This window comes from Triticum aestivum, chromosome 7B (genome assembly GCF_018294505.1).
Source record: "Triticum aestivum cultivar Chinese Spring chromosome 7B, IWGSC CS RefSeq v2.1, whole genome shotgun sequence".
In the NCBI taxonomy this organism is placed as follows: Eukaryota; Viridiplantae; Streptophyta; class Magnoliopsida; order Poales; family Poaceae; genus Triticum; species Triticum aestivum.
Window position 1 is genome coordinate 713465497 of NC_057813.1, and position 12505 is coordinate 713478001.

At 44.4% G+C, this 12505-nt stretch overlaps 1 long non-coding RNA gene across 1 annotated transcript; it reads right to left on the reverse strand.

Moving 5' to 3' along the window:
- Positions 1-8741: 8741 nt before the first annotated feature.
- Positions 8742-12091, reverse strand: LOC123158973 (uncharacterized). Its single transcript, XR_006479414.1, has 3 exons — positions 11414-12091; positions 9867-10903; positions 8742-9026 (listed from the first exon to the last, which is right to left on the reverse strand). It is a non-coding gene; the product is annotated as an uncharacterized lncRNA (long non-coding RNA).
- Positions 12092-12505: the final 414 nt, after the last annotated feature.

Genomic DNA, 12505 nt, shown 5'->3' on the forward strand with positions numbered 1-12505 from the left:
CATCCATGATCGCCGCCCGTCTTCCGCTCACTTTTGGGCAGAGGCTGTCTCCACTTACACCTATCTCACCAACATTCAGATGTCCACTACTTTGCAGGGTGGCATTTCTTTCGAGCGTCCCTTTGATCGTTCTCCTGATTAATCCACGCTTCATTTGTTTGGTTGTATTTACTATGTTCTTCTTGCCCCTTCTGAATGCACCAAACTGTTCGCTCGCTCTCTTAGAGTGTGTCTTCTCAGGATATAGTGATGAGCATAAGGGATATCGTTGCTGGGAACCTGTCAGTTGTCGGATGCGTATTTCTCGGGATGTGACTTTTGATTAGTCTCGTCCCTTCTACCTGCGTCCATCTTCCTTGAACTTTTTGAGTGGAGGTATCTCTTACCTCACTTTTCCTGACACACCTTATCACTCTCGTTAAGCTCTTGTCCATCCGTCCCATGCCCTACTTCTCCAACTATTGCAAATTCGACGTCGCCATCTCCCATGGTTTCCTCACCTCGTTTGTCATGGGATTCTGCACCTTCATCCCCGACGACTTCTCCATCCCCTGAGTCTACCTAGGTGATTGATCCTCGTGTTCTTCCATCTTTTCCGAAGTATTATACTCGCCATCCTCGTAATGTGGATGCGTCTAGTGATGTGCCAACTTCCTCGTCTCAGCGTACTTATGGCTTATGTCCTCATCACCTTCCGCATGTTGACAACCTTGGTTTTCCACGAGTTGACACTGCTGTTCTTGAGTCGACTTCTTATGGTGAAGTTGTTATTCATTCCGAATGGCAGTATGCGATGGCAGAGGAGCTTGCTTCTCTTGGGCGCACCGGCACATGGGATCTTGTTTCTCTTCCTCCTCATGTCCATCCCATCACTTATGACTCTACAAGGTTAAGACTCGCTCTGATGGTTCTCTTGAGCATTACAAAGATCGTCTTGTGGCTTTTAACAGGAGCACAGTCATGATTATGATGAGATTTTGCTCCTGTGGCCCATATGACCACTGTGCGCACACTTCTTGCTATCTCAGCTTGATGTCAAGAATGTCTTTCTTAACGGTGAGATGCATGAGTAGGTTTACATGCGACCACTGCCTAGGTATTATATTCCTGATGGCATGGTTTTTCGTCTTCTTCACTCTCTCTATGGCCTTAAGCAATCCTCCCATGCCTGGTTTAAGCATTTTGCCTATGTGGTGACCGCCGCCGGTTTTTCAGCGAGTGCTCATGATCTGGCGTTGTTTATCCACCTTTCAGCTTGTGGTCGGACTCTTCTTCTTCTATATGTTGATGACATGATCATCACTGGCGATGACCCAGAGTATATTGCCTTTGTGAAGGTCCATCTTAGTGAGACGATTCTTATGTCTCGCTTCTACCTCTAATGGCTTTTTTATTTTCCAAGAAAAGTATATCCAGGATCTTCTTGCTCGTGCTGCTCTTACTAATAAGCACACTGTTTAGACTCCCATGGAGCTCAATGTTCATCTCAGTGATACTGATGGTGACCCCTTGTCTGATCCCACACGTTATTTTCATCTTGCTGGGCATCTTCTCGATCTAGTTGTCACTCATTCGGATATCTTTTATCCAGTCCATATTCTAAGTCTATTTGTCTTTGCTCCTACTTCGGTTTACTATAGTCACCTCCTTCGTGCTCTCCGATATATTTGTGGCACAATCTCTCACTGCCTGTTATTTCCTTGCTGCAATTCATTGCAACTTCAGGCTCATTCGGATGCTACGTGGGTTAGTGTTCCCTCGAATATTCATTTTCTACTTATTATATTTTTCTTGGTAGTTCTCTCATTGCCTGGAAGACGAAGAAACATATTGCAATTTTATGTTTTAGTGCAGAGGTTGGGTTGTAAGCTATGGCTCTTTTGACAGCAAAAGTGACTTGGTTACGGTGCTTACTTCAAGACTTTGGTGTTTCTGTCACTACACCTACTCTACTATTATGTGATAGTACATGTGCTATTAGCATTGCGCGTGACCCTGTGAAGCATGAACTCACCAAGCATATTGGTGTTGATGCATTTTATGTGCGCGCTGGGGTGCATAATCAGGTTATTGCTCTTCAATATGTGCCTTTTGAGTTACAGTTGGAAGATTTTTTTTTACGAAGGCCCAGACTAGAGCGTGGCATGGCTTCTATCTCTCCAAACTCAGTGTTGTTGATCTACCATGAGTTTGGGGTGTGTTAGAGTACTATAGATATAGTCATGTAGCCATTTGTATTTACCCCATTGTATAAGGGGATTTCTACATATTTTATACACCTATACATACATACATACATACATACATACATACTGGCCTATGGCCCCATGGGAATACAAATTGCAAATTCCTATGAATCACATAATCTTGTTCCAAACAATTGAAACCAACCAGATATGAACAACACGCTAGGTTAATAGTAGCATGACTTGTTCAAAGGGTGTCATATTTGAAAGAAAAATGCCCTAGAGGCAATAATAAAGTTGTTATTTATATTTCCTTATATCATGATAAATGTTTATTATTCATGCTAGAATTGTATTAACCGGAAACTTAGTACATGTGTGAATACATAGACAAAACATAGTGTCCCTAGTATGCCTCTACTTGACTAGCTCGTTAATCAAAGATGGTTATGTTTCCTAACCATAGACATGTGTTGTCATTTGATGAACGGGATCCCATCATTAGAGAATGGTGTGATGGACAAGACCCATCCGTTAGCTTAGCATTATGATCATTACAGTTTTATTGCTACTGCTTTCTTCATGACTTATACATGTTCCTCTGACTATGAGATTATGCAACTCCCGGATACCGGAGGAACACCTTGTGTGCTATCAAACGTCACAACATAACTGGGGTGATTATAAAGATGCTCTACAGGTGTCTCCGCAGGTGTTTGTTCAATTGGCATAGATCAAGATTAGGATTTGTCACTCTGTGTATCGGAGAGGTATCTCTGGGCCCTCTCGGTAATGCTCATCACTGTAAGCCTTGCAAGCAATGTGACTAATGAGTTAGTTATAGGATGAAGCATTATGGAACGAGTAAAGAGACTTGCCGGTAACGAGATTGAACTAGGTATGATGATACCGACGACCGAATCTCGGGCAAGTAACATACCAATGACAAAGGGAACAACGTATGTTGTTGTGCGGTTTGATTGATAAAGATCATCAGAGAATATGTAGGAGTCAATATGAGCATCCAGGTTCCGCTATTGGTTATTGATCGGAGATGTGTCTCGATCATGTCTACATAGTTCTTGAACCTGTAGGGTCCGCATGCTTAACGTTCGATGATGATTTGTATTATGAGTTATGTGTTTTTGATGACCGAAGTTTGTTCGGAGTCAGGGATGAGATCATGGACATGACGAGGAGTGTAAAAATCGTCAAGAGGTAAAGATTGATATACTGGAAGGTCATATACGGACACCGAATGGTTCCGAAGATCGGAGATTTTTCGGAGTACCGGGAGGTTACCAACCCCCCCCCCCCCTGAAGGAAATATGCCCTAGAGGCAATAATAAAGTTATTATTTATTTCCTCATATCATGATAAATGTTTATTATTCATGCTAGAACTGTATTAACCGAAAACATGATACATGTGTGAAAATACATAGACAAACATATAGTCACTAGTATGCCTCTACTTGACTAGCTCATTAATCAAAGATGGTTATGTTTCCTAACCATAGACATGTGTTGTCATTTGATTAATGGGATCACATCTGTTAGCCTAGCACTTGATCGTTTAGTATGTTGCTATTGCTTTCTTCATGACTTATACAAAGTTCCTGCAACTATGAGATTGTGCAACTCACGTTTACCGGAAGAACACTTTGTGTGCTACCAAACGTCACAACGTAACTGGGTGATTATAAAGGTGCTCTACAGGTGTTTCCGAAGGTACATGTTGAGTTGGCATAATTCGAGATTAGGTTTTGTCACTCCGATTGTCGGAGAGGTATCGCTGGGCCCTCTCGGTAATACTCATCACTTAAGCCTTGCAAGCATTATAACTAATGAGTTAGTAATAAGATGATGTGTTACAGAACGAGTAAAGAGACTTGCCAGTAACGAGATTGAACTAGGTATTGGATACCGACGATCAAATCTCGGGCAAGTAACATACCGATGACAAAGGGAACAACGTATGTTGTTATGCGGTTTGACCGATAAAGATCTTCGTAGAATATTTAGGAACCAATATGGGCATCCAGGTTCCGCTATTGGTTATTGACCGAGAATGGTTCTAGGTCATGTCTACATAGTTCTCGAACCCGTAGGGTCCGCACGCTTAACGTTATGATGACAGTTTTATTATGAGTTTATAAGTTTTGATGTACCGAAGTTTGTTCGGAGTCCCAGATGTGATCACGGACATGACGAGGAGTCTCGAAATGGTCGAGACATAAAGATTGATATATTGGAAGCCTATATTTGGACATCGGAAAGGTTCCGGGTGAAATCGGGATTTTATCGGAACACCGGGGGGTCACCGGAACCCTCCCGGGGGTTAATGGGCCTTAGTGGGCCATGAGGGAGAAGAGGAGGTCCGGCCAGGGCAGGCCGCGCGCCCCCTCTCCCCCTAGTCCGAATAGGACAAGGAAGGGGGGGGGGGCGGCGCCCCCCTTTACTCTTTCCCCTCCCCCCTTTTCTTCTCCACCAAGGCAAGAAGGGGGAGTCCTACTCCCATCGGGAGTAGGACTCCTCCAGGCGCACCCCAAAGGGGCCGGCCGCACCTTACCCTCCCTCCTTTATATACGGGGGCAAGGGGGCACCCCATGACACACAAGTTGATCTACGGATCGTTCCTTAGCCGTGTGCGGTGCCCCCTCCACCATATTCCACCTCGGTCGTATCGTCGCGAAGCTTAGGCGAAGCCCTGCGCCAGTAGAACATCATCATCGTCACCACGCCGTCGTGCTGACGGAACTCATCCCCGAAGCTTTGCTGGATCGGAGCCCGGGGATCGTCATCGAGCTGAACGTGTGCTGAACTCGGAGGTGCCGTACGTTCGGTGCTTGGATCGGTCGGATCGTGAAGACGTAGGACTACATCAACCGCGTTGTGCTAACGCTTCCGCTTACGGTCTACGAGGGTACGTGGACAACACTCTCCCCTCTCGTTGCTATGTCATCACCATGATCTTGCGTGTGCGTAGGAAATTTTTTGAAATTACTACGTTCCCCAACACCCCCCCAGGGAAAGCTATTGGGCCTATTAGGCCATAGTGGAGGAGCGGAGGCAGGCCACGGGAGGTGGCACGCACCCCCCTTGCCCCAATCCGAATTGGACAAGGGAAGGGGGCGCGGCCCCCCTATTTCCTTCTCCCTTTCTCCCTTCCCATTTCCCCTCTCCGTTGATTGGAAGGAGGGGGGGCCGAATCCTTCTTAGACTAGGAGTCCAAGTAGGACTCCCCCCTTGGCATGCCCTCCTTGGCCGCCGCCTCCTCCTCCCCGTCCTTTATATACGTGGCCAGGGGGCACCCCAAAGGCACACCAAGAATTCTCTTAACCATGTGCGGTGCCCCCTACCACAGTTTACTCCTCCGGTCATAGCGTTGTAGTGCTCAGGTGAAGCCCTGCGCGTATCACATCATCAACACTGTCGCCACACCGTCATGCTGACAGAACTCTTCCTCGACCCTTTACTAGATTAAGAGTTCAAGGTACGACATCGAGCTGAACGTGTGCTGAACACGGAGGTGTCATACGTTCGGTAGTTGGATAGGTTGGATCATGAGGACGTTCAATTACAACTGTGTTAACCAACGCTTCCGCTTTCAGTCTACGACGGTACGTGGACACACTCCCTCCCTCTCGTTGCTATGCATCTCTTAGATAGATCTTGCATGATCATAGGAATTTTTTTGAAATTGCATGCTACATTCCCCAATAGTGCTATTAGAGCCAAGTTTATGCGTAGATGATATGCACGAGTAGAACACAAAGAGTTGTGGGCGATAATAGTCATACTGCTTACCACCAACGTCTTACTTTGATTTAGTGGTATTGTTGGATGAAGCGCCCCAAACCGACATTACAGACCGTGTTCATGAGACTAGTTCTACCGACGTGCTTTGCACACAGGTGGCTGGCGGGTGTCTGTTTCTCCAACTTTAGTTGAATCGAGTTTGACTACGGCCAGTCCTTGTTGAAGGTTAAAACAGCACACTTGACGAAAAATCGTTGTGGTTTTGATGCGTAGGTAAGAACGGTTCTTGCTAGAAGCCCGTAGCAGCCACGTAAAACTTGCAACAACAAAGTAGAAGACGTCTAACTTGTTTTTGCAGGGCTTGTTGTGATGTGATATCTTCAAGACATGATGTGATATAAATTGTTGTATGAGATGATCATGTTTTGTAACAGAGTCATCGACAACTGGCAGGAGCCATATGGTTGTTGCTTTATTGTATGAAATGCAATCGCCTTGTAATTCCATTACTTTATCACGAAGAGGTAGCAATAGTTGTAGAAGCAATAGTTGGCGACACGACAACGATGCTACGATGGAGATCAAGGTGTCAAGCCGGTGACGATGGAGATCATGATGGTGCTTTGGAGATGGAGATCAAAGGAACAAGATGATGATGGCCATATCATGTCACACATTTTTGATTGCATGTGATGTTTATCTTTTATGCATCTTATTTTGCTTAGTACGATGGTAGCATTATAAGATGACCCCTCACTAAATTTCAAGGTATAAGTGTTCTCCCTGAGTATGCACCATTGCTACAGTTCGTCGTGCCGAGACACCACGTGATGATCGGATGTGATAAGCTCTATGTTCACATACAAAGGGTGCAAGCCAGTTTTGCACGTGCAGAATACTCTGGTTAAATTTGACGAGCCTAGCATATGCAGATATGGCCTCGGAACACTGAGACCGAAAGGTCGAACATGAATCATATAGTAGATATGATCAACATAGATATGTTCACCATTGAAAACTACTCCATCTCACGTGATGATCGGACATGGTTTAGTTGATATGGATCATGTGATCATTTAGATGACTAGAGGGATGTCTATATAAGTGGGAGTTCTTTAGTAATATGATTAATTGAACTTTAATTTATCTTGAACTTAGTCCAGATAGTTTTTTGCATATCTATGTTGTTGTATATCAATGGCCCGTGCTACCGTTCCCTTGCATTTTAATGCATTCCTAGAGAAAGCTAAGTTGAAAGATGATGGTAGCAATTACACGGACTGGGTCCGTAACTTTAGGATTATCCTCATTGCTGCACAGAAGAATTACGTCCTGGAAGCACCGCTAGGTGCAAGGCCTGCTGCAGGAGCATATGCTGATGTTATGAACGTCTGGCGGACTTGATGTGATGACTACTCAATAGTTCAGTGTGCCATGCTTTACGGCTTAGAATAGGGACTTCAAAGACGTTTGGAACGTCATGGAGCGTATGAGATGTTCCGAGAGTTGAAGTTAATATTTCAAGCAAATGCCCGAGTTGAGAGACATGAAGTCTCCAACAATTTCTATAACTGCAAGATGGAGGAGAATAGTTCTGTCAGTGAACACATACCCAAATATCTGGGTAGCATAACCAATTGACTCAGCTGGTAGTTAATCTTCCTGATGATAGTGTCATTGACAGAGTTCTTCAATCACTGCCACAAAGCTATAAAGGCTTCATCATGAACTATAATATGCAAGGGATGGAAAAGACTATTCCCGAGCTCTTCGCAATGCTAAAAGCCGAGGAGGTAGAAATCAAGAAGGAGCATCAAGTGTTGATGGTTAACAAGACCACTAGTTTCAAGAAAAAGGGCAAAGGGAAGAAGGGGAACTTCAAGAAGAATAGCAAGCAAGTTGCTAATCCCGGGAAGAAACCCAAGTCTGGACCTAAGCCTGAAACCGAGTGCTTCTACTTCAAATGGACTGGTACCTGGAAGCGGAACTGCCCCAAGTATTTGGCGGATAAGAAGGATGGCAAAGTCAAAGGTATATTTGATATACATGTTATTGATTGTACCTTACTAATGCTCGTAGTAGCGCCTGGGTATTTGATACTGGTTCTGTTGCTCATATTTGCAACTCAAAACAGGGGCTACGGATTAAACAAAGATTGGCTAAGGACAAGGTGACGATGCGCGTCGGAAATGGTTCCAAGGTCGATGTGATCGCCATCGGCACGCTACCTCTACATCTACCTTCGGGATTAGTTTAGACCACTACAAGAAATATGTCAACTTGTGACCCTCACTATTGGCTGCTGAAAGGTCATAGTTTTTCATTTGGGACCTTTTCGTGACCAAAAACAGAAGGTCAAAAGCTGGCGGTCGTAAACTAAAATTAACGACCTTCTGTAAAAGGTCGTTGGTTCTTTGACCAAATTTTTGGTCACTAGCAACCTCCCCAAGCCACGTAGGATCCAGCGTGGCAAGCTGACGTGGATAAGATTCAGCCCGGTCCAATTCGGTGTTCTACATGGGCCTAGCCCAACAATTCGGCCTTTTTATATATTTTTTCTATCAATTTTTTATCAGCTTCATGGGCCAAGCCCAACATTGCAACCTTTTTATTGTTGGGTTGTGGCCTTTTTGTCTAAACAAATTTAGTTTTTTTTCAAAAGAAGGGTCCACTAGTTAGATGGGTCCTGGTTGCCAGGTTCTATTAAAGTGGGACCCTTTTGGTAGCATCATATTATTCAGATTACAATTTGACAATTTGATATAAATAAATAACCATGTTTAAATAAGAACAGACATAAAACACAAGTAATATTTCAAATAACAACTGCGAAAATCAATCACAGTCATACAGATATACTGGGCTCCTTCTGTCATGACACAGTTACAAGCTCTACTATAGTGTAATAACATAGATATAAATACAATCAGTCACACAGATATAGGGACAACACAAACTGGGCTCCTGCTCCAGTCAGATGAAACTGTATGCATGACTAACTACGTGACCATAGTCGACTAGGCCACCTTCGCTACACTAGGACAACAATAGAACTATCATCATGCCTTCGGCCGTCGCCCTGTTACATGAATCAGAAGAGAACAATCAAAACACTGGAGCCAATATATTATGAACAGAACATTCAAAAAAGGGACAAGTTCTTTAGAATGATAACACAAATTCAGCTAATACAATGATTTTTGTTCCCCAGATAATTAAGACGATATGCTCATTCATACAAGGTGACGCAAGAAAATATAGCACTTTACTCATAGCATGCAGAGTATCATTATTATGTTCATATCAGCTTATTCTTATGCCTACAGCAAGGAAATAAATCTTACCAAAGAAGCAACAACTCCATAAATTAAAACATCAGGGCTAAATAATTAGACTAATCGGGGCTAAACATCAGGGCTTAATAAAAACAGAACATTCTGCATTTGGTGCGAAAATGGTTAGAGCAAATAGGAGCTTCAGCAACAGAGCAAACCAAATCAAATCGAACACAAACCGACATTTGCAGACGAATATTTTTGTTTAACTCATTTACTGTTGCTCCCTTTAATTTTTAGGACTGCATATTCTGAATCTACTAGTACGAGATACCTACTGATTAGTAAATAAAGCTGAGTTATACTAGTAGTGGTGTTGCTCAATTGCCACTGTTCTTGCCATATTTACTCCATAACAACTAACATGAACATGCCAATTGATTAAAACCTAAGCCATGTAAATTTCAAAACAACAACCAAACTTAAGCCATGATGATAGACAGTGAGAAAATCAACTAAACTTAAAAGGAGTGCTAACCAAGAACCCTTTAATTAACCCTACCATTTCATCAACACCCCCAACCAAATAGGAGCATGAGCAGGACAATAGCTACTAAACCTTGAGGTCAGGTATAGACATATACCTGGACTTTGCTTCTTAACAGGAGGCCCCACATTTGAGTTGGCCACCTCTTCCTTCTTCTGCCCCTTGATCTTAAAAAGGTTTATCATCTTCCCGTGAAACATGAGGGGAGGAGGTAACGAGCATGAGCTAAAGAGAGCAGACTTTTCATAGGAACAAAATAGACAAAAACAAGAAAAGTACCATTCAGGCTTAAGAATGGTTTTACACACAAACAAGTAGAAACGATGTAGCAGAAATCAAGAGAAGCAGTTTGGTTCTCTTTATTTATTGCGTTCATCGATTAGTAGCAGAAAATAATATACCCAGTACAAAGGAAAGCAAAATACTAAAGTACCAAGCACGACTAGTAGCTCTGCACAACTGCACCACATATACAACTAGCTGCAGATAACACTATATGCACATATATACATAACCGTTGTGCTTTATTATAACAAAGACATTCAAGTGATAATAGTAAAAAATGAACTAAAAGAGCTAAAATAAGCCTGTGTTATGAACAAAGATCATCTAACCAAATAAACTAAATTTTCAAATGTTATGTGACTTCTAAAAATTCAGTTCATTTAGTTGAACTAAAGAGGGCCACAGAATACCATACAGGGTGCCCATTTGCACTCCTACACTCTAACACACACACACACATGCACACACACACTATGGAGACTTTTGAGCAATTCAGTAAACATGGAGTACAGAAGAGAGGTTCAGACTTCAGACCCAATGTAGGCGCTGGTGAAGGAGATGATCCAGGCTGTAGGACTTGGAGATGAGTTGCAGTAGTGGAGAAAACTTGTAGCCGCCGCCACTGCTGCCAGGTAAGTAGGCGCGACCCACTGGACACCCCAGCCATGGTGTCGCAGTAGCAGCAGCAGGTGTTCAATTAGGCAAGCAACAAGCCGCATGATTTGCGTTCAATTAGCCGATGTTGAACAGGACCGCCTCCCCTCCATGGCTTGCAACCACCATGCACCTTTCCTGGCTGGTACGATGAAGTGAAGCCCTTCTTCTCTGCTATAAGGATGAAAACTTCCCCTGCACAAGGGCAGGAGAAATATGAATCAACTACACATACCTTGATGAACAGAATCAACATCACTTGCATCTCAAAACTAGGCGCTATCACATCAGCAATGTTTCTTTTTCTTTTGGCAGAAATATCCTCACATTTGTATTAATAATCCAATCAAGGTATTTTACATCTGATAGTAAAGAGGGGCATTAAGCAACTAATTTAGGCATGGATCAATGAAACCACCAGCTCCAACAAAGTCACAGCGAACATGCTACAAGTCCGCTGCATATAACGCGTACTAGAATGGCAAATCTGAGAGGCAGGATCTAAATATGCAGAGGTGATAGCGCCTAGCATCAATTACAGTATTTAGCACAAAGTCATTTGATTGTAGCAATTCGGGCCAAAGCATAACACTAGTTGAATACAAAAATGACTTGATGGCCATGAATCATAGCATGGTACTACTGTTGCACGAGGGCCACAAACTTGAGAAGAGAGAGGAGGGAGCCAGAGGGGATGAAGTTCACCATGGGAGTTTTGTGTAGTCGACGCCATGGACAGGCGCCACCGCGGTTGCGGGACGGCCATCCACCGCCATCACGCACGCAGTGGAGGAGGCTGCCCGAGGGAGGCACCGCGCACGTCAATCCCGTAGCGATCGAGCGCAGGAGCACCGTCCATAAGGTGGAGATGCATGTGGGAGGGAGGGAGAGGACGAAGCAGAGGCACCGGAATTGGAGCCGCCGCGGCCCCCGTAACCCTAGCCACGGGGAGAGGTTGTGGGTGAGCGCTCGAGGCGGATCTGGCGGAGGTGCTGCACGCCGGCGTGGGACGCCATGGAGGACCTTGGTGGACACGGGCTATTGCTGGGTCGGATCTCCATGGAGGACCTTGGTACGTCACGGGCCAGGTCGATGACGGCGCGCCGATTCCGATGTGGATCTCGATCTGCGGCGTTCCCTTCCCTCCCTTCCCTTGGGAGAGAAGATGCTGGCTTGGATCTGGGGCCTTCCCTTCCCAAGGTGAGGGTTTGGAGCGGCAGCGCTAGGGTAAGAGAAGGCCGGCGGCGGGGTTGGGGGAGAGGAGTTGGTCGGCGGCGAGGTTGGGGGGATGGTGAGCGTTGCGACTGGGCGGCGAGATTCTGGATCGGGGAGAGAGGGAGAGAGGCGGCGGCGGGTGTGTTTTCAGGGAGAGGGGAGAGAGAGGCGACCGGGGGTTGCTAGGGTTTTGTTTGGGCTACTGAGACCAAGTGAGAGACGTTGGATTCGCCAAGCATGGACGGTTCAGATCGGCTAAGGGGGTGATCCATGAGAACAGTTCTGAATGGTTCGAAAAGTCTGTGATTTAAAATAGTTTCCAAGTGCTAAAAATAAAGGGATTTTGTGAAGCAGCTATCAAAAATATTTTTACAAAAGGGAACCATATGAATTTTCACTAGAGTTAGACCACATTTTATGGATGAGCACCAATTTGTATGCATTTCTGATCTTTCTAGCTATATTTAATCATTTTCACATGTGGAGGTCAATGGCTTTCAAGCCAAATGATCAATCTTATGGCCACATTCATGGCATAGTTTGTTCAAATGATATCATATTGTGCACAAGGGTGCATATTGG